The 19,941-nt window shown below is 44.3% G+C and overlaps 24 non-coding genes across 24 annotated transcripts; all 24 read right to left on the reverse strand.

The window, feature by feature from the left end:
• Window positions 1–466: 466 nt before the first annotated feature.
• Window positions 467–538, reverse strand: Trnae-cuc. The gene has a single exon. It is a non-coding gene; the product is annotated as a tRNA-Glu (tRNA).
• A 446-nt stretch (window positions 539–984) lies between these two features.
• Window positions 985–1,056, reverse strand: Trnae-cuc. The gene has a single exon. It is a non-coding gene; the product is annotated as a tRNA-Glu (tRNA).
• A 446-nt stretch (window positions 1,057–1,502) lies between these two features.
• On the reverse strand, window positions 1,503–1,574 carry Trnae-cuc. Its single transcript has one exon. It is a non-coding gene; the product is annotated as a tRNA-Glu (tRNA).
• A 446-nt stretch (window positions 1,575–2,020) lies between these two features.
• On the reverse strand, window positions 2,021–2,092 carry Trnae-cuc. The gene has a single exon. It is a non-coding gene; the product is annotated as a tRNA-Glu (tRNA).
• A 446-nt stretch (window positions 2,093–2,538) lies between these two features.
• Window positions 2,539–2,610, reverse strand: Trnae-cuc. Its single transcript has one exon. It is a non-coding gene; the product is annotated as a tRNA-Glu (tRNA).
• Window positions 2,611–3,056: 446 nt separating this feature from the next.
• On the reverse strand, window positions 3,057–3,128 carry Trnae-cuc. The gene has a single exon. It is a non-coding gene; the product is annotated as a tRNA-Glu (tRNA).
• A 964-nt stretch (window positions 3,129–4,092) lies between these two features.
• Trnae-cuc lies at window positions 4,093–4,164 on the reverse strand. The gene has a single exon. It is a non-coding gene; the product is annotated as a tRNA-Glu (tRNA).
• A 446-nt stretch (window positions 4,165–4,610) lies between these two features.
• Window positions 4,611–4,682, reverse strand: Trnae-cuc. Its single transcript has one exon. It is a non-coding gene; the product is annotated as a tRNA-Glu (tRNA).
• A 964-nt stretch (window positions 4,683–5,646) lies between these two features.
• Trnae-cuc lies at window positions 5,647–5,718 on the reverse strand. Its single transcript has one exon. It is a non-coding gene; the product is annotated as a tRNA-Glu (tRNA).
• Window positions 5,719–6,682: 964 nt separating this feature from the next.
• Window positions 6,683–6,754, reverse strand: Trnae-cuc. The gene has a single exon. It is a non-coding gene; the product is annotated as a tRNA-Glu (tRNA).
• Window positions 6,755–7,200: 446 nt separating this feature from the next.
• Trnae-cuc lies at window positions 7,201–7,272 on the reverse strand. The gene has a single exon. It is a non-coding gene; the product is annotated as a tRNA-Glu (tRNA).
• A 964-nt stretch (window positions 7,273–8,236) lies between these two features.
• Window positions 8,237–8,308, reverse strand: Trnae-cuc. Its single transcript has one exon. It is a non-coding gene; the product is annotated as a tRNA-Glu (tRNA).
• Window positions 8,309–8,754: 446 nt separating this feature from the next.
• On the reverse strand, window positions 8,755–8,826 carry Trnae-cuc. Its single transcript has one exon. It is a non-coding gene; the product is annotated as a tRNA-Glu (tRNA).
• A 446-nt stretch (window positions 8,827–9,272) lies between these two features.
• On the reverse strand, window positions 9,273–9,344 carry Trnae-cuc. The gene has a single exon. It is a non-coding gene; the product is annotated as a tRNA-Glu (tRNA).
• A 964-nt stretch (window positions 9,345–10,308) lies between these two features.
• On the reverse strand, window positions 10,309–10,380 carry Trnae-cuc. The gene has a single exon. It is a non-coding gene; the product is annotated as a tRNA-Glu (tRNA).
• Window positions 10,381–11,862: 1,482 nt separating this feature from the next.
• On the reverse strand, window positions 11,863–11,934 carry Trnae-cuc. The gene has a single exon. It is a non-coding gene; the product is annotated as a tRNA-Glu (tRNA).
• A 446-nt stretch (window positions 11,935–12,380) lies between these two features.
• On the reverse strand, window positions 12,381–12,452 carry Trnae-cuc. The gene has a single exon. It is a non-coding gene; the product is annotated as a tRNA-Glu (tRNA).
• A 446-nt stretch (window positions 12,453–12,898) lies between these two features.
• On the reverse strand, window positions 12,899–12,970 carry Trnae-cuc. Its single transcript has one exon. It is a non-coding gene; the product is annotated as a tRNA-Glu (tRNA).
• A 2,000-nt stretch (window positions 12,971–14,970) lies between these two features.
• Window positions 14,971–15,042, reverse strand: Trnae-cuc. Its single transcript has one exon. It is a non-coding gene; the product is annotated as a tRNA-Glu (tRNA).
• Window positions 15,043–15,488: 446 nt separating this feature from the next.
• Trnae-cuc lies at window positions 15,489–15,560 on the reverse strand. The gene has a single exon. It is a non-coding gene; the product is annotated as a tRNA-Glu (tRNA).
• Window positions 15,561–16,524: 964 nt separating this feature from the next.
• On the reverse strand, window positions 16,525–16,596 carry Trnae-cuc. The gene has a single exon. It is a non-coding gene; the product is annotated as a tRNA-Glu (tRNA).
• Window positions 16,597–17,560: 964 nt separating this feature from the next.
• Window positions 17,561–17,632, reverse strand: Trnae-cuc. The gene has a single exon. It is a non-coding gene; the product is annotated as a tRNA-Glu (tRNA).
• A 964-nt stretch (window positions 17,633–18,596) lies between these two features.
• On the reverse strand, window positions 18,597–18,668 carry Trnae-cuc. The gene has a single exon. It is a non-coding gene; the product is annotated as a tRNA-Glu (tRNA).
• Window positions 18,669–19,114: 446 nt separating this feature from the next.
• Trnae-cuc lies at window positions 19,115–19,186 on the reverse strand. The gene has a single exon. It is a non-coding gene; the product is annotated as a tRNA-Glu (tRNA).
• Between the last annotated feature and the right edge of the window lie 755 nt (window positions 19,187–19,941).

The raw sequence follows: 19,941 nt of genomic DNA on the forward strand, positions 1-19,941 counted from the left end.
AACCACTAGACCACCTGGGAATGTGCTCTTTGAGAGTGAATGGGGAGTACTGTCGGACTTGCCCTTGTGCACCTTTTACTATCTTATCCTTGCTGTAAGTGTTTTCTCACTACAAATCTGTTATTAGATAGTTTAGATCAAATTAATGTGGCGTAAGAGACACAAGGGGTGCAATACATCCCATTGTTGAAAGTACTAGCTGCGGGCTCCGGATTATCACGAGCCACGTGCTGCAGAGGGCAGAGACAGCACGGGTATTTGATTTTGCACGATGTTTGTTATAGGACATTTGATTGTGAAGAACATTTCAACGCCCTGTGTGCCGGCGACTAGTGGTGACGTTTATGGTTAGGTGGAAATGGAGTGTATGCAAATCCCAAGCTTTCCTGATTAGTCAATGCAATAGTTTGTAGTCTTGGGACATTTTCAATAGACAAATATTCAGGAAGAAAAACAAAAAATGTCCTTCCCAGACGGGGAATCGAACCCCGGCCGTGGCGGTGAGAGCGCCAAATCCTAACCACTAGACCACCTGGGAATGTGCTTTTTGAGAGTGAATGGGGAGTACTGTCGGACTTGCCCTTGTGCACCTTTTACTATCTTATCCTTGCTGTAAGTGTTTTCTCACTACAAATCTGTTATTAGATAGTTTAGATCAAATTAATGTAGCGTAAGAGACACAAGGGGTGCAATACATCCCATTGTTGAAAGTACTAGCTGCGGGCTCCGGATTATCACGAGACACGTGCTGCAGAGGGCAGAGACAGCACGGGTATTTGATTTTGCACGATGTTTGTTATAGGACATTTGATTGTGAAGAACATTTCAACGCCCTGTGTGCCGGCGACTGGTGGTGACGTTTATGGTTAGGTCGAAATGGAGTGTATGCAAATCCCAAGCTTTCCTGATTAGTCAATGCAATAGTTTGTAGTCTTGGGACATTTTCAATAGACAAATATTCAGGAAGAAAAACAAAAAATGTCCTTCCCAGACGGGGAATCGAACCCCGGCCGTGGCGGTGAGAGCGCCAAATCCTAACCACTAGACCACCTGGAAATGTGCTCTTTGAGAGTGAATGGGGAGTACTGTCGGACTTGCCCTTGTGCACCTTTTACTATCTTATCCTTGGTGTAAGTGTTTTCTCACTAAAAATCTGTTATTAGATAGTTTAGATCAAATTAATGTAGCGTAAGAGACGCAAGGGGTGCAATACATCCCATTGTTGAAAGTACTAGCTGCGGGCTCCGGATTATCACGAGCCACGTGCTGCAGAGGGCAGAGACAGCACGGGTATTTGATTTTGCACGATGTTTGTTATAGGACATTTGATTGTGAAGAACATTTCAACGCCCTGTGTGCCGGCGACTAGTGGTGACGTTTATGGTTAGGTGGAAATGGAGTGTATGCAAATCCCAAGCTTTCCTGATTAGTCAATGCAATAGTTTGTAGTCTTGGGACATTTTCAATAGACAAATATTCAGGAAGAAAAACAAAAAATGTCCTTCCCAGACGGGGAATCGAACCCCGGCCGTGGCGGTGAGAGCGCCAAATCCTAACCACTAGACCACCTGGGAATGTGCTCTTTGAGAGTGAATGGGGAGTACTGTCGGACTTGCCCTTGTGCACCTTTTACTATCTTATCCTTGCTGTAAGTGTTTTCTCACTACAAATCTGTTATTAGATAGTTTAGATCAAATTAATGTGGCGTAAGAGACACAAGGGGTGCAATACATCCCATTGTTGAAAGTACTAGCTGCGGGCTCCGGATTATCACGAGCCACGTGCTGCAGAGGGCAGAGACAGCACGGGTATTTGATTTTGCACGATGTTTGTTATAGGACATTTGATTGTGAAGAACATTTCAACGCCCTGTGTGCCGGCGACTAGTGGTGACGTTTATGGTTAGGTGGAAATGGAGTGTATGCAAATCCCAAGCTTTCCTGATTAGTCAATGCAATAGTTTGTAGTCTTGGGACATTTTCAATAGACAAATATTCAGGAAGAAAAACAAAAAATGTCCTTCCCAGACGGGGAATCGAACCCCGGCCGTGGCGGTGAGAGCGCCAAATCCTAACCACTAGACCACCTGGGAATGTGCTTTTTGAGAGTGAATGGGGAGTACTGTCGGACTTGCCCTTGTGCACCTTTTACTATCTTATCCTTGCTGTAAGTGTTTTCTCACTACAAATCTGTTATTAGATAGTTTAGATCAAATTAATGTAGCGTAAGAGACACAAGGGGTGCAATACATCCCATTGTTGAAAGTACTAGCTGCGGGCTCCGGATTATCACGAGACACGTGCTGCAGAGGGCAGAGACAGCACGGGTATTTGATTTTGCACGATGTTTGTTATAGGACATTTGATTGTGAAGAACATTTCAACGCCCTGTGTGCCGGCGACTGGTGGTGACGTTTATGGTTAGGTCGAAATGGAGTGTATGCAAATCCCAAGCTTTCCTGATTAGTCAATGCAATAGTTTGTAGTCTTGGGACATTTTCAATAGACAAATATTCAGGAAGAAAAACAAAAAATGTCCTTCCCAGACGGGGAATCGAACCCCGGCCGTGGCGGTGAGAGCGCCAAATCCTAACCACTAGACCACCTGGAAATGTGCTCTTTGAGAGTGAATGGGGAGTACTGTCGGACTTGCCCTTGTGCACCTTTTACTATCTTATCCTTGGTGTAAGTGTTTTCTCACTAAAAATCTGTTATTAGATAGTTTAGATCAAATTAATGTAGCGTAAGAGACGCAAGGGGTGCAATACATCCCATTGTTGAAAGTACTAGCTGCGGGCTCCGGATTATCACGAGCCACGTGCTGCAGAGGGCAGAGACAGCACGGGTATTTGATTTTGCACGATGTTTGTTATAGGACATTTGATTGTGAAGAACATTTCAACGCCCTGTGTGCCGGCGACTAGTGGTGACGTTTATGGTTAGGTGGAAATGGAGTGTATGCAAATCCCAAGCTTTCCTGATTAGTCAATGCAATAGTTTGTAGTCTTGGGACATTTTCAATAGACAAATATTCAGGAAGAAAAACAAAAAATGTCCTTCCCAGACGGGGAATCGAACCCCGGCCGTGGCGGTGAGAGCGCCAAATCCTAACCACTAGACCACCTGGGAATGTGCTTTTTGAGAGTGAATGGGGAGTACTGTCGGACTTGCCCTTGTGCACCTTTTACTATCTTATCCTTGCTGTAAGTGTTTTCTCACTACAAATCTGTTATTAGATAGTTTAGATCAAATTAATGTAGCGTAAGAGACACAAGGGGTGCAATACATCCCATTGTTGAAAGTACTAGCTGCGGGCTCCGGATTATCACGAGACACGTGCTGCAGAGGGCAGAGACAGCACGGGTATTTGATTTTGCACGATGTTTGTTATAGGACATTTGATTGTGAAGAACATTTCAACGCCCTGTGTGCCGGCGACTGGTGGTGACGTTTATGGTTAGGTCGAAATGGAGTGTATGCAAATCCCAAGCTTTCCTGATTAGTCAATGCAATAGTTTGTAGTCTTGGGACATTTTCAATAGACAAATATTCAGGAAGAAAAACAAAAAATGTCCTTCCCAGACGGGGAATCGAACCCCGGCCGTGGCGGTGAGAGCGCCAAATCCTAACCACTAGACCACCTGGAAATGTGCTCTTTGAGAGTGAATGGGGAGTACTGTCGGACTTGCCCTTGTGCACCTTTTACTATCTTATCCTTGGTGTAAGTGTTTTCTCACTAAAAATCTGTTATTAGATAGTTTAGATCAAATTAATGTAGCGTAAGAGACGCAAGGGGTGCAATACATCCCATTGTTGAAAGTACTAGCTGCGGGCTCCGGATTATCACGAGCCACGTGCTGCAGAGGGCAGAGACAGCACGGGTATTTGATTTTGCACGATGTTTGTTATAGGACATTTGATTGTGAAGAACATTTCAACGCCCTGTGTGCCGGCGACTAGTGGTGACGTTTATGGTTAGGTGGAAATGGAGTGTATGCAAATCCCAAGCTTTCCTGATTAGTCAATGCAATAGTTTGTAGTCTTGGGACATTTTCAATAGACAAATATTCAGGAAGAAAAACAAAAAATGTCCTTCCCAGACGGGGAATCGAACCCCGGCCGTGGCGGTGAGAGCGCCAAATCCTAACCACTAGACCACCTGGGAATGTGCTCTTTGAGAGTGAATGGGGAGTACTGTCGGACTTGCCCTTGTGCACCTTTTACTATCTTATCCTTGCTGTAAGTGTTTTCTCACTACAAATCTGTTATTAGATAGTTTAGATCAAATTAATGTGGCGTAAGAGACACAAGGGGTGCAATACATCCCATTGTTGAAAGTACTAGCTGCGGGCTCCGGATTATCACGAGACACGTGCTGCAGAGGGCAGAGACAGCACGGGTATTTGATTTTGCACGATGTTTGTTATAGGACATTTGATTGTGAAGAACATTTCAACGCCCTGTGTGCCGGCGACTAGTGGTGACGTTTATGGTTAGGTGGAAATGGAGTGTATGCAAATCCCAAGCTTTCCTGATTAGTCAATGCAATAGTTTGTAGTCTTGGGACATTTTCAATAGACAAATATTCAGGAAGAAAAACAAAAAATGTCCTTCCCAGACGGGGAATCGAACCCCGGCCGTGGCGGTGAGAGCGCCAAATCCTAACCACTAGACCACCTGGGAATGTGCTTTTTGAGAGTGAATGGGGAGTACTGTCGGACTTGCCCTTGTGCACCTTTTACTATCTTATCCTTGCTGTAAGTGTTTTCTCACTACAAATCTGTTATTAGATAGTTTAGATCAAATTAATGTAGCGTAAGAGACACAAGGGGTGCAATACATCCCATTGTTGAAAGTACTAGCTGCGGGCTCCGGATTATCACGAGACACGTGCTGCAGAGGGCAGAGACAGCACGGGTATTTGATTTTGCACGATGTTTGTTATAGGACATTTGATTGTGAAGAACATTTCAACGCCCTGTGTGCCGGCGACTGGTGGTGACGTTTATGGTTAGGTCGAAATGGAGTGTATGCAAATCCCAAGCTTTCCTGATTAGTCAATGCAATAGTTTGTAGTCTTGGGACATTTTCAATAGACAAATATTCAGGAAGAAAAACAAAAAATGTCCTTCCCAGACGGGGAATCGAACCCCGGCCGTGGCGGTGAGAGCGCCAAATCCTAACCACTAGACCACCTGGAAATGTGCTCTTTGAGAGTGAATGGGGAGTACTGTCGGACTTGCCCTTGTGCACCTTTTACTATCTTATCCTTGGTGTAAGTGTTTTCTCACTAAAAATCTGTTATTAGATAGTTTAGATCAAATTAATGTAGCGTAAGAGACGCAAGGGGTGCAATACATCCCATTGTTGAAAGTACTAGCTGCGGGCTCCGGATTATCACGAGCCACGTGCTGCAGAGGGCAGAGACAGCACGGGTATTTGATTTTGCACGATGTTTGTTATAGGACATTTGATTGTGAAGAACATTTCAACGCCCTGTGTGCCGGCGACTAGTGGTGACGTTTATGGTTAGGTGGAAATGGAGTGTATGCAAATCCCAAGCTTTCCTGATTAGTCAATGCAATAGTTTGTAGTCTTGGGACATTTTCAATAGACAAATATTCAGGAAGAAAAACAAAAAATGTCCTTCCCAGACGGGGAATCGAACCCCGGCCGTGGCGGTGAGAGCGCCAAATCCTAACCACTAGACCACCTGGGAATGTGCTCTTTGAGAGTGAATGGGGAGTACTGTCGGACTTGCCCTTGTGCACCTTTTACTATCTTATCCTTGCTGTAAGTGTTTTCTCACTACAAATCTGTTATTAGATAGTTTAGATCAAATTAATGTGGCGTAAGAGACACAAGGGGTGCAATACATCCCATTGTTGAAAGTACTAGCTGCGGGCTCCGGATTATCACGAGACACGTGCTGCAGAGGGCAGAGACAGCACGGGTATTTGATTTTGCACGATGTTTGTTATAGGACATTTGATTGTGAAGAACATTTCAACGCCCTGTGTGCCGGCGACTGGTGGTGACGTTTATGGTTAGGTCGAAATGGAGTGTATGCAAATCCCAAGCTTTCCTGATTAGTCAATGCAATAGTTTGTACTCTTGGGACATTTTCAATAGACAAATATTCAGGAAGAAAAACAAAAAATGTCCTTCCCAGACGGGGAATCGAACCCCGGCCGTGGCGGTGAGAGCGCCAAATCCTAACCACTAGACCACCTGGAAATGTGCTCTTTGAGAGTGAATGGGGAGTACTGTCGGACTTGCCCTTGTGCACCTTTTACTATCTTATCCTTGGTGTAAGTGTTTTCTCACTAAAAATCTGTTATTAGATAGTTTAGATCAAATTAATGTGGCGTAAGAGACGCAAGGGGTGCAATACATCCCATTGTTGAAAGTACTAGCTGCGGGCTCCGGATTATCACGAGCCACGTGCTGCAGAGGGCAGAGACAGCACGGGTATTTGATTTTGCACGATGTTTGTTATAGGACATTTGATTGTGAAGAACATTTCAACGCCCTGTGTGCCGGCGACTAGTGGTGACGTTTATGGTTAGGTGGAAATGGAGTGTATGCAAATCCCAAGCTTTCCTGATTAGTCAATGCAATAGTTTGTAGTCTTGGGACATTTTCAATAGACAAATATTCAGGAAGAAAAATAAAAAATGTCCTTCCCAGACGGGGAATCGAACCCCGGCCGTGGCGGTGAGAGCGCCAAATCCTAACCACTAGACCACCTGGGAATGTGCTCTTTGAGAGTGAATGGGGAGTACTGTCGGACTTGCCCTTGTGCACCTTTTACTATCTTATCCTTGCTGTAAGTGTTTTCTCACTACAAATCTGTTATTAGATAGTTTAGATCAAATTAATGTGGCGTAAGAGACACAAGGGGTGCAATACATCCCATTGTTGAAAGTACTAGCTGCGGGCTCCGCATTATCACGAGACACCTGCTGCAGAGGTCAGAGACAGCACGGGTATTTGATTTTGCACGATGTTTGTTATAGGACATTTGATTGTAAAGAACATTTCAACGCCCTGTGTGCCGGCGACTGGTGGTGACGTTTATGGTTAGGTGGAAATGGAGTGTATGCAAATCCCAAGCTTTCCTGATTAGTCAATGCAATAGTTTGTAGTCTTGGGACATTTTCAATAGACAAATATTCAGGAAGAAAAACAAAAAATGTCCTTCCCAGACGGGGAATCGAACCCCGGCCGTGGCGGTGAGAGCGCCAAATCCTAACCACTAGACCACCTGGGAATGTGCTCTTTGAGAGTGAATGGGGAGTACTGTCGGATTTGCCCTTGTGCACCTTTTACTATCTTATCCTTGCTGTAAGTGTTTTCTCACTACAAATCTGTTATTAGATAGTTTAGATCAAATTAATGTGGCGTAAGAGACACAAGGGGTGCAATACATCCCATTGTTGAAAGTACTAGCTGCGGGCTCCGGATTATCACGAGACACGTGCTGCAGAGGGCAGAGACAGCACGGGTATTTGATTTTGCACGATGTTTGTTATAGGACATTTGATTGTGAAGAACATTTCAACGCCCTGTGTGCCGGCGACTGGTGGTGACGTTTATGGTTAGGTGGAAATGGAGTGTATGCAAATCCCAAGCTTTCCTGATTAGTCAATGCAATAGTTTGTAGTCTTGGGACATTTTCAATAGACAAATATTCAGGAAGAAAAACAAAAAATGTCCTTCCCAGACGGGGAATCGAACCCCGGCCGTGGCGGTGAGAGCGCCAAATCCTAACCACTAGACCACCTGGAAATGTGCTCTTTGAGAGTGAATGGGGAGTACTGTCGGACTTGCCCTTGTGCACCTTTTACTATCTTATCCTTGGTGTAAGTGTTTTCTCACTAAAAATCTGTTATTAGATAGTTTAGATCAAATTAATGTGGCGTAAGAGACGCAAGGGGTGCAATACATCCCATTGTTGAAAGTACTAGCTGCGGGCTCCGGATTATCACGAGACACGTGCTGCAGAGGGCAGATACAGCACGGGTATTTGATTTTGCACGATGTTTATTATAGGACATATGATTGTGAAGAGCATTTGAACGCCCTGTGTGCCGGCGACTAGTGGTGACGTTTATGGTTAGGTGGAAATGGAGTGTATGCAAATCCCAAGCTTTCCTGATTAGTCAATGCAATAGTTTGTAGTCTTGGGACATTTTCAATAGATAAATATTCAGGAAGAAAAACAAAAAATGTCCTTCCCAGACGGGGAATCGAACCCCGGCCGTGGCGGTGAGAGCGCCAAATCCTAACCACTAGACCACCTGGGAATGTACTCTTTGAGAGTGAATGGGGAGTACTGTCGGACTTGCCCTTGTGCACCTTTTACTATCTTATCCTTGCTGTAAGTGTTTTCTCACTACAAATCTGTTATTAGATAGTTTAGATCAAATTAATGTGGCGTAAGAGACACAAGGGGTGCAATACATCCCATTGTTGAAAGTACTAGCTGCGGGCTCCGGATTATCACGAGCCACGTGCTGCAGAGGGCAGAGACAGCACGGGTATTTGATTTTGCACGATGTTTGTTATAGGACATTTGATTGTGAAGAACATTTCAACGCCCTGTGTGCCGGCGACTAGTGGTGACGTTTATGGTTAGGTGGAAATGGAGTGTATGCAAATCCCAAGCTTTCCTGATTAGTCAATGCAATAGTTTGTAGTCTTGGGACATTTTCAATAGATAAATATTCAGGAAGAAAAATAAAAAATGTCCTTCCCAGACGGGGAATCGAACCCCGGCCGTGGCGGTGAGAGCGCCAAATCCTAACCACTAGACCACCTGGGAATGTGCTCTTTGAGAGTGAATGGGGAGTACTGTCGGACTTGCCCTTGTGCACCTTTTACTATCTTATCCTTGCTGTAAGTGTTTTCTCACTACAAATCTGTTATTAGATAGTTTAGATCAAATTAATGTGGCGTAAGAGACACAAGGGGTGCAATACATCCCATTGTTGAAAGTACTAGCTGCGGGCTCCGGATTATCACGAGACACGTGCTGCAGAGGGCAGAGACAGCACGGGTATTTGATTTTGCACGATGTTTGTTATAGGACATTTGATTGTAAAGAACATTTCAACGCCCTGTGTGCCGGCGACTGGTGGTGACGTTTATGGTTAGGTCGAAATGGAGTGTATGCAAATCCCAAGCTTTCCTGATTAGTCAATGCAATAGTTTGTAGTCTTGGGACATTTTCAATAGATAAATATTCAGGAAGAAAAACAAAAAATGTCCTTCCCAGACGGGGAATCGAACCCCGGCCGTGGCGGTGAGAGCGCCAAATCCTAACCACTAGACCACCTGGGAATGTGCTCTTTGAGAGTGAATGGGGAGTACTGTCGGACTTGCCCTTGTGCACCTTTTACTATCTTATCCTTGCTGTAAGTGTTTTCTCACTACAAATCTGTTATTAGATAGTTTAGATCAAATTAATGTGGCGTAAGAGACACAAGGGGTGCAATACATCCCATTGTTGAAAGTACTAGCTGCGGGCTCCGGATTATCACGAGACACGTGCTGCAGAGGGCAGAGACAGCACGGGTATTTGATTTTGCACGATGTTTGTTATAGGACATTTGATTGTGAAGAACATTTCAACGCCCTGTGTGCCGGCGACTGGTGGTGACGTTTATGGTTAGGTCGAAATGGAGTGTATGCAAATCCCAAGCTTTCCTGATTAGTCAATGCAATAGTTTGTACTCTTGGGACATTTTCAATAGACAAATATTCAGGAAGAAAAACAAAAAATGTCCTTCCCAGACGGGGAATCGAACCCCGGCCGTGGCGGTGAGAGCGCCAAATCCTAACCACTAGACCACCTGGAAATGTGCTCTTTGAGAGTGAATGGGGAGTACTGTCGGACTTGCCCTTGTGCACCTTTTACTATCTTATCCTTGGTGTAAGTGTTTTCTCACTAAAAATCTGTTATTAGATAGTTTAGATCAAATTAATGTAGCGTAAGAGACGCAAGGGGTGCAATACATCCCATTGTTGAAAGTACTAGCTGCGGGCTCCGGATTATCACGAGCCACGTGCTGCAGAGGGCAGAGACAGCACGGGTATTTGATTTTGCACGATGTTTGTTATAGGACATTTGATTGTGAAGAACATTTCAACGCCCTGTGTGCCGGCGACTAGTGGTGACGTTTATGGTTAGGTGGAAATGGAGTGTATGCAAATCCCAAGCTTTCCTGACTAGTCAATGCAATAGTTTGTAGTCTTGGGACATTTTCAATAGATAAATATTCAGGAAGAAAAATAAAAAATGTCCTTCCCAGACGGGGAATCGAACCCCGGCCGTGGCGGTGAGAGCGCCAAATCCTAACCACTAGACCACCTGGGAATGTGCTCTTTGAGAGTGAATGGGGAGTACTGTCGGACTTGCCCTTGTGCACCTTTTACTATCTTATCCTTGCTGTAAGTGTTTTCTCACTACAAATCTGTTATTAGATAGTTTAGATCAAATTAATGTGGCGTAAGAGACACAAGGGGTGCAATGCATCCCATTGTTGAAAGTACTAGCTGCGGGCTCCGGATTATCACGAGACACCTGCTGCAGAGGGCAGAGACAGCACGGGTATTTGATTTTGCACGATGTTTGTTATAGGACATTTGATTGTGAAGAACATTTCAACGCCCTGTGTGCCGGCGACTGGTGGTGACGTTTATGGTTAGGTCGAAATGGAGTGTATGCAAATCCCAAGCTTTCCTGATTAGTCAATGCAATAGTTTGTACTCTTGGGACATTTTCAATAGACAAATATTCAGGAAGAAAAACAAAAAATGTCCTTCCCAGACGGGCAATCGAACCCCGGCCGTGGCGGTGAGAGCGCCAAATCCTAACCACTAGACCACCTGGGAATGTGCTCTTTGAGAGTGAATGGGGAGTACTGTCGGATTTGCCCTTGTGCACCTTTTACTATCTTATCCTTGCTGTAAGTGTTTTCTCACTACAAATCTGTTATTAGATAGTTTAGATCAAATTAATGTGGCGTAAGAGACACAAGGGGTGCAATACATCCCATTGTTGAAAGTACTAGCTGCGGGCTCCGGATTATCACGAGACACGTGCTGCAGAGGGCAGAGACAGCACGGGTATTTGATTTTGCACGATGTTTGTTATAGGACATTTGATTGTGAAGAACATTTCAACGCCCTGTGTGCCGGCGACTGGTGGTGACGTTTATGGTTAGGTCGAAATGGAGTGTATGCAAATCCCAAGCTTTCCTGATTAGTCAATGCAATAGTTTGTAGTCTTGGGACATTTTCAATAGACAAATATTCAGGAAGAAAAACAAAAAATGTCCTTCCCAGACGGGGAATCGAACCCCGGCCGTGGCGGTGAGAGCGCCAAATCCTAACCACTAGACCACCTGGAAATGTGCTCTTTGAGAGTGAATGGGGAGTACTGTCGGACTTGCCCTTGTGCACCTTTTACTATCTTATCCTTGGTGTAAGTGTTTTCTCACTAAAAATCTGTTATTAGATAGTTTAGATCAAATTAATGTGGCGTAAGAGACGCAAGGGGTGCAATACATCCCATTGTTGAAAGTACTAGCTGCGGGCTCCGGATTATCACGAGACACGTGCTGCAGAGGGCAGAGACAGCACGGGTATTTGATTTTGCACGATGTTTATTATAGGACATATGATTGTGAAGAGCATTTGAACGCCCTGTGTGCCGGCGACTAGTGGTGACGTTTATGGTTAGGTGGAAATGGAGTGTATGCAAATCCCAAGCTTTCCTGATTAGTCAATGCAATAGTTTGTAGTCTTGGGACATTTTCAATAGACAAATATTCAGGAAGAAAAACAAAAAATGTCCTTCCCAGACGGGGAATCGAACCCCGGCCGTGGCGGTGAGAGCGCCAAATCCTAACCACTAGACCACCTGGGAATGTGCTCTTTGAGAGTGAATGGGGAGTACTGTCGGACTTGCCCTTGTGCACCTTTTACTATCTTATCCTTGCTGTAAGTGTTTTCTCACTACAAATCTGTTATTAGATAGTTTAGATCAAATTAATGTGGCGTAAGAGACACAAGGGGTGCAATACATCCCATTGTTGAAAGTACTAGCTGCGGGCTCCGGATTATCACGAGCCACGTGCTGCAGAGGGCAGAGACAGCACGGGTATTTGATTTTGCACGATGTTTGTTATAGGACATTTGATTGTGAAGAACATTTCAACGCCCTGTGTGCCGGCGACTAGTGGTGACGTTTATGGTTAGGTCGAAATGGAGTGTATGCAAATCCCAAGCTTTCCTGATTAGTCAATGCAATAGTTTGTAGTCTTGGGACATTTTCAATAGATAAATATTCAGGAAGAAAAATAAAAAATGTCCTTCCCAGACGGGGAATCGAACCCCGGCCGTGGCGGTGAGAGCGCCAAATCCTAACCACTAGACCACCTGGGAATGTGCTCTTTGAGAGTGAATGGGGAGTACTGTCGGACTTGCCCTTGTGCACCTTTTACTATCTTATCCTTGCTGTAAGTGTTTTCTCACTACAAATCTGTTATTAGATAGTTTAGATCAAATTAATGTGGCGTAAGAGACACAAGGGGTGCAATACATCCCATTGTTGAAAGTACTAGCTGCGGGCTCCGGATTATCACGAGACACGTGCTGCAGAGGGCAGAGACAGCACGGGTATTTGATTTTGCACGATGTTTGTTATAGGACATTTGATTGTAAAGAACATTTCAACGCCCTGTGTGCCGGCGACTGGTGGTGACGTTTATGGTTAGGTCGAAATGGAGTGTATGCAAATCCCAAGCTTTCCTGATTAGTCAATGCAATAGTTTGTAGTCTTGGGACATTTTCAATAGACAAATATTCAGGAAGAAAAACAAAAAATGTCCTTCCCAGACGGGGAATCGAACCCCGGCCGTGGCGGTGAGAGCGCCAAATCCTAACCACTAGACCACCTGGGAATGTGCTCTTTGAGAGTGAATGGGGAGTACTGTCGGACTTACCCTTGTGCACCTTTTACTATCTTATCCTTGCTGTAAGTGTTTTCTCACTACAAATCTGTTATTAGATAGTTTAGATCAAATTAATGTGGCGTAAGAGACACAAGGGGTGCAATACATCCCATTGTTGAAAGTACTAGCTGCGGGCTCCGGATTATCACGAGACACGTGCTGCAGAGGGCAGAGACAGCACGGGTATTTGATTTTGCACGATGTTTGTTATAGGACATTTGATTGTGAAGAACATTTCAACGCCCTGTGTGCCGGCGACTGGTGGTGACGTTTATGGTTAGGTCGAAATGGAGTGTATGCAAATCCCAAGCTTTCCTGATTAGTCAATGCAATAGTTTGTACTCTTGGGACATTTTCAATAGACAAATATTCAGGAAGAAAAACAAAAAATGTCCTTCCCAGACGGGGAATCGAACCCCGGCCGTGGCGGTGAGAGCGCCAAATCCTAACCACTAGACCACCTGGAAATGTGCTCTTTGAGAGTGAATGGGGAGTACTGTCGGACTTGCCCTTGTGCACCTTTTACTATCTTATCCTTGGTGTAAGTGTTTTCTCACTAAAAATCTGTTATTAGATAGTTTAGATCAAATTAATGTAGCGTAAGAGACGCAAGGGGTGCAATACATCCCATTGTTGAAAGTACTAGCTGCGGGCTCCGGATTATCACGAGCCACGTGCTGCAGAGGGCAGAGAGAGCACGGGTATTTGATTTTGCACGATGTTTGTTATAGGACATTTGATTGTGAAGAACATTTCAACGCCCTGTGTGCCGGCGACTAGTGGTGACGTTTATGGTTAGGTGGAAATGGAGTGTATGCAAATCCCAAGCTTTCCTGACTAGTCAATGCAATAGTTTGTAGTCTTGGGACATTTTCAATAGATAAATATTCAGGAAGAAAAATAAAAAATGTCCTTCCCAGACGAGGAATCGAACCCCGGCCGTGGCGGTGAGAGCGCCAAATCCTAACCACTAGACCACCTGGGAATGTGCTCTTTGAGAGTGAATGGGGAGTACTGTCGGACTTGCCCTTGTGCACCTTTTACTATCTTATCCTTGCTGTAAGTGTTTTCTCACTACAAATCTGTTATTAGATAGTTTAGATCAAATTAATGTGGCGTAAGAGACACAAGGGGTGCAATACATCCCATTGTTGAAAGTACTAGCTGCGGGCTCCGGATTATCACGAGACACCTGCTGCAGAGGGCAGAGACAGCACGGGTATTTGATTTTGCACGATGTTTGTTATAGGACATTTGATTGTGAAGAACATTTCAACGCCCTGTGTGCCGGCGACTGGTGGTGACGTTTATGGTTAGGTCGAAATGGAGTGTATGCAAATCCCAAGCTTTCCTGATTAGTCAATGCAATAGTTTGTACTCTTGGGACATTTTCAATAGACAAATATTCAGGAAGAAAAACAAAAAATGTCCTTCCCAGACGGGGAATCGAACCCCGGCCGTGGCGGTGAGAGCGCCAAATCCTAACCACTAGACCACCTGGAAATGTGCTCTTTGAGAGTGAATGGGGAGTACTGTCGGACTTGCCCTTGTGCACCTTTTACTATCTTATCCTTGCTGTAAGTGTTTTCTCACTAAAAATCTGTTATTAGATAGTTTAGATCAAATTAATGTGGCGTAAGAGACGCAAGGGGTGCAATACATCCCATTGTTGAAAGTACTAGCTGCGGGCTCCGGATTATCACGAGCCACGTGCTGCAGAGGGCAGAGACAGCACGGGTATTTGATTTTGCACGATGTTTGTTATAGGACATTTGATTGTGAAGAACATTTCAACGCCCTGTGTGCCGGCGACTAGTGGTGACGTTTATGGTTAGGTGGAAATGGAGTGTATGCAAATCCCAAGCTTTCCTGATTAGTCAATGCAATAGTTTGTAGTCTTGGGACATTTTCAATAGACAAATATTCAGGAAGAAAAATAAAAAATGTCCTTCCCAGACGGGGAATCGAACCCCGGCCGTGGCGGTGAGAGCGCCAAATCCTAACCACTAGACCACCTGGGAATGTGCTCTTTGAGAGTGAATGGGGAGTACTGTCGGACTTGCCCTTGTGCACCTTTTACTATCTTATCCTTGCTGTAAGTGTTTTCTCACTACAAATCTGTTATTAGATAGTTTAGATCAAATTAATGTGGCGTAAGAGACACAAGGGGTGCAATACATCCCATTGTTGAAAGTACTAGCTGCGGGCTCCGCATTATCACGAGACACCTGCTGCAGAGGGCAGAGACAGCACGGGTATTTGATTTTGCACGATGTTTGTTATAGGACATTTGATTGTAAAGAACATTTCAACGCCCTGTGTGCCGGCGACTGGTGGTGACGTTTATGGTTAGGTGGAAATGGAGTGTATGCAAATCCCAAGCTTTCCTGATTAGTCAATGCAATAGTTTGTAGTCTTGGGACATTTTCAATAGACAAATATTCAGGAAGAAAAACAAAAAATGTCCTTCCCAGACGGGGAATCGAACCCCGGCCGTGGCGGTGAGAGCGCCAAATCCTAACCACTAGACCACCTGGGAATGTGCTCTTTGAGAGTGAATGGGGAGTACTGTCGGATTTGCCCTTGTGCACCTTTTACTATCTTATCCTTGGTGTAAGTGTTTTCTCACTACAAATCTGTTATTAGATAGTTTAGATCAAATTAATGTGGCGTAAGAGACACAAGGGGTGCAATACATCCCATTGTTGAAAGTACTAGCTGCGGGCTCCGGATTATCACGAGACACGTGCTGCAGAGGGCAGAGACAGCACGGGTATTTGATTTTGCACGATGTTTGTTATAGGACATTTGATTGTGAAGAACATTTCAACGCCCTGTGTGCCGGCGACTGGTGGTGACGTTTATGGTTAGGTGGAAATGGAGTGTATGCAAATCCCAAGCTTTCCTGATTAGTCAATGCAATAGTTTGTAGTCTTGGGACATTTTCAATAGACAAATATTCAGGAAGAAAAACAAAAAATGTCCTTCCCAGACGGGGAATCGAAACCCGGCCGTGGCGGTGAGAGCGCCAAATCCTAACCACTAGACCACCTGGAAATGTGCTCTTTGAGAGTGAATGGGGAGTACTGTCGGACTTGCCCTTGTGCACCTTTTACTATCTTATCCTTGGTGTAAGTGTTTTCTCACTAAAAATCTGTTATTAGATAGTTTAGATCAAATTAATGTGGCGTAAGAGACGCAAGGGGTGCAATACATCCCATTGTTGAAAGTACTAGCTGCGGGCTCCGGATTATCACGAGACACGTGCTGCAGAGGGCAGATACAGCACGGGTATTTGATTTTGCACGATGTTTATTATAGGACATATGATTGTGAAGAGCATTTGAACGCCCTGTGTGCCGGCGACTAGTGGTGACGTTTATGGTTAGGTGGAAATGGAGTGTATGCAAATCCCAAGCTTTCCTGATTAGTCAATGCAATAGTTTGTAGTCTTGGGACATTTTCAATAGACAAATATTCAGGAAGAAAAACAAAAAATGTCCTTCCCAGACGGGGAATCGAACCCCGGCCGTGGCGGTGAGAGCGCCAAATCCTAACCACTAGACCACCTGGGAATGTGCTCTTTGAGAGTGAATGGGGAGTACTGTCGGACTTGCCCTTGTGCACCTTTTACTATCTTATCCTTGCTGTAAGTGTTTTCTCACTACAAATCTGTTATTAGATAGTTTAGATCAAATTAATGTGGCGTAAGAGACACAAGGGGTGCAATACATCCCATTGTTGAAAGTACTAGCTGCGGGCTCCGGATTATCACGAGCCACGTGCTGCAGAGGGCAGAGACAGCACGGGTATTTGATTTTGCACGATGTTTGTTATAGGACATTTGATTGTGAAGAACATTTCAACGCCCTGTGTGCCGGCGACTAGTGGTGACGTTTATGGTTAGGTGGAAATGGAGTGTATGCAAATCCCAAGCTTTCCTGATTAGTCAATGCAATAGTTTGTAGTCTTGGGACATTTTCAATAGATAAATATTCAGGAAGAAAAATAAAAAATGTCCTTCCCAGACGAGGAATCGAAGCCCGGCCGTGGCGGTGAGAGCGCCAAATCCTAACCACTAGACCACCTGGGAATGTGCTCTTTGAGAGTGAATGGGGAGTACTGTCGGACTTGCCCTTGTGCACCTTTTACTATGTTATCCTTGCTGTAAGTGTTTTCTCACTACAAATCTGTTATTAGATAGTTTAGATCAAATTAATGTGGCGTAAGAGACACAAGGGGTGCAATACATCCCATTGTTGAAAGTACTAGCTGCGGGCTCCGGATTATCACGAGACACGTGCTGCAGAGGGCAGAGACAGCACGGGTATTTGATTTTGCACGATGTTTGTTATAGGACATTTGATTGTAAAGAACATTTCAACGCCCTGTGTGCCGGCGACTGGTGGTGACGTTTATGGTTAGGTCGAAATGGAGTGTATGCAAATCCCAAGCTTTCCTGATTAGTCAATGCAATAGTTTGTACTCTTGGGACATTTTCAATAGACAAATATTCAGGAAGAAAAACAAAAAATGTCCTTCCCAGTCGGGGAATCGAACCCCGGCCGTGGCGGTGAGAGCGCCAAATCCTAACCACTAGACCACCTGGGAATGTGCTCTTTGAGAGTGAATGGGGAGTACTGTCGGACTTGCCCTTGTGCACCTTTTACTATCTTATCCTTGCTGTAAGTGTTTTCTCACTACAAATCTGTTATTAGATAGTTTAGATCAAATTAATGTGGCGTAAGAGACACAAGGGGTGCAATACATCCCATTGTTGAAAGTACTAGCTGCGGGCTCCGGATTATCACGAGACACGTGCTGCAGAGGGCAGAGACAGCACGGGTATTTGATTTTGCACGATGTTTGTTATAGGACATTTGATTGTGAAGAACATTTCAACGCCCTGTGTGCCGGCGACTGGTGGTGACGTTTATGGTTAGGTCGAAATGGAGTGTATGCAAATCCCAAGCTTTCCTGATTAGTCAATGCAATAGTTTGTACTCTTGGGACATTTTCAATAGACAAATATTCAGGAAGAAAAACAAAAAATGTCCTTCCCAGACGGGGAATCGAACCCCGGCCGTGGCGGTGAGAGCGCCAAATCCTAACCACTAGACCACCTGGAAATGTGCTCTTTGAGAGTGAATGGGGAGTACTGTCGGACTTGCCCTTGTGCACCTTTTACTATCTTATCCTTGGTGTAAGTGTTTTCTCACTAAAAATCTGTTATTAGATAGTTTAGATCAAATTAATGTAGCGTAAGAGACGCAAGGGGTGCAATACATCCCATTGTTGAAAGTACTAGCTGCGGGCTCCGGATTATCACGAGCCACGTGCTGCAGAGGGCAGAGACAGCACGGGTATTTGATTTTGCACGATGTTTGTTATAGGACATTTGATTGTGAAGAACATTTCAACGCCCTGTGTGCCGGCGACTAGTGGTGACGTTTATGGTTAGGTGGAAATGGAGTGTATGCAAATCCCAAGCTTTCCTGACTAGTCAATGCAATAGTTTGTAGTCTTGGGACATTTTCAATAGATAAATATTCAGGAAGAAAAATAAAAAATGTCCTTCCCAGACGGGGAATCGAACCCCGGCCGTGGCGGTGAGAGCGCCAAATCCTAACCACTAGACCACCTGGGAATGTGCTCTTTGAGAGTGAATGGGGAGTACTGTCGGACTTGCCCTTGTGCACCTTTTACTATCTTATCCTTGCTGTAAGTGTTTTCTCACTACAAATCTGTTATTAGATAGTTTAGATCAAATTAATGTGGCGTAAGAGACACAAGGGGTGCAATACATCCCATTGTTGAAAGTACTAGCTGCGGGCTCCGGATTATCACGAGACACCTGCTGCAGAGGGCAGAGACAGCACGGGTATTTGATTTTGCACGATGTTTGTTATAGGACATTTGATTGTAAAGAACATTTCAACGCCCTGTGTGCCGGCGACTAGTGGTGACGTTTATGGTTAGGTGGAAATGGAGTGTATGCAAATCCCAAGCTTTCCTGACTAGTCAATGCAATAGTTTGTAGTCTTGGGACATTTTCAATAGATAAATATTCAGGAAGAAAAATAAAAAATGTCCTTCCCAGACGGGGAATCGAACCCCGGCCGTGGCGGTGAGAGCGCCAAATCCTAACCACTAGACCACCTGGGAATGTGCTCTTTGAGAGTGAATGGGGAGTACTGTCGGACTTGCCCTTGTGCACCTTTTACTATCTTATCCTTGCTGTAAGTGTTTTCTCACTACAAATCTGTTATTAGATAGTTTAGATCAAATTAATGTGGCGTAAGAGACACAAGGGGTGCAATACATCCCATTGTTGAAAGTACTAGCTGCGGGCTCCGGATTATCACGAGACACGTGCTGCAGAGGGCAGAGACAGCACGGGTATTTGATTTTGCACGATGTTTGTGTAGCCGGGGTAGTGGTATTTATCCGGCTCGGGCCGTTGGGAAACACAGACACAGGCAGATGGTGATAATGGATTTATTTCAAGGGGGGTGGCTGCTGTTGAAGAACTACCTGAAGAAAAGAAAATGTCCTTCCTCCTCAACAGCAGCACATGAAGTCATATATTTGCAAGTTTACAGGTATTATTTATCTTAAATATAAAAGTACAAAAGCCATTGATAAACTATACTAAAACTAACTTTAATGTTAAATTACTGTTATATGTTCATTATAGGATACTTGGAAAGCACATGGTCCAAAATGGACCATGTGGTTAATTATTTTACAAGCAAGTTTTATAATATCAATATTCCATTTACTAATTTAATATTACTTTAAATGATATTATATATATATTATTCAATTTAATTCAGCACCCTAATATAGATATTAATTTCTGACAGAAGCAGATGAAAACAGATTGAAATATGGCCATTCCATACCTGAAGAAAAGAAAA

Source organism: Haliotis rufescens, unplaced genomic scaffold (genome assembly GCF_023055435.1).
Source record: "Haliotis rufescens isolate VD_foot unplaced genomic scaffold, xgHalRufe1.0.p SCAF_6, whole genome shotgun sequence".
Taxonomy (NCBI): domain Eukaryota; kingdom Metazoa; phylum Mollusca; class Gastropoda; order Lepetellida; family Haliotidae; genus Haliotis; species Haliotis rufescens.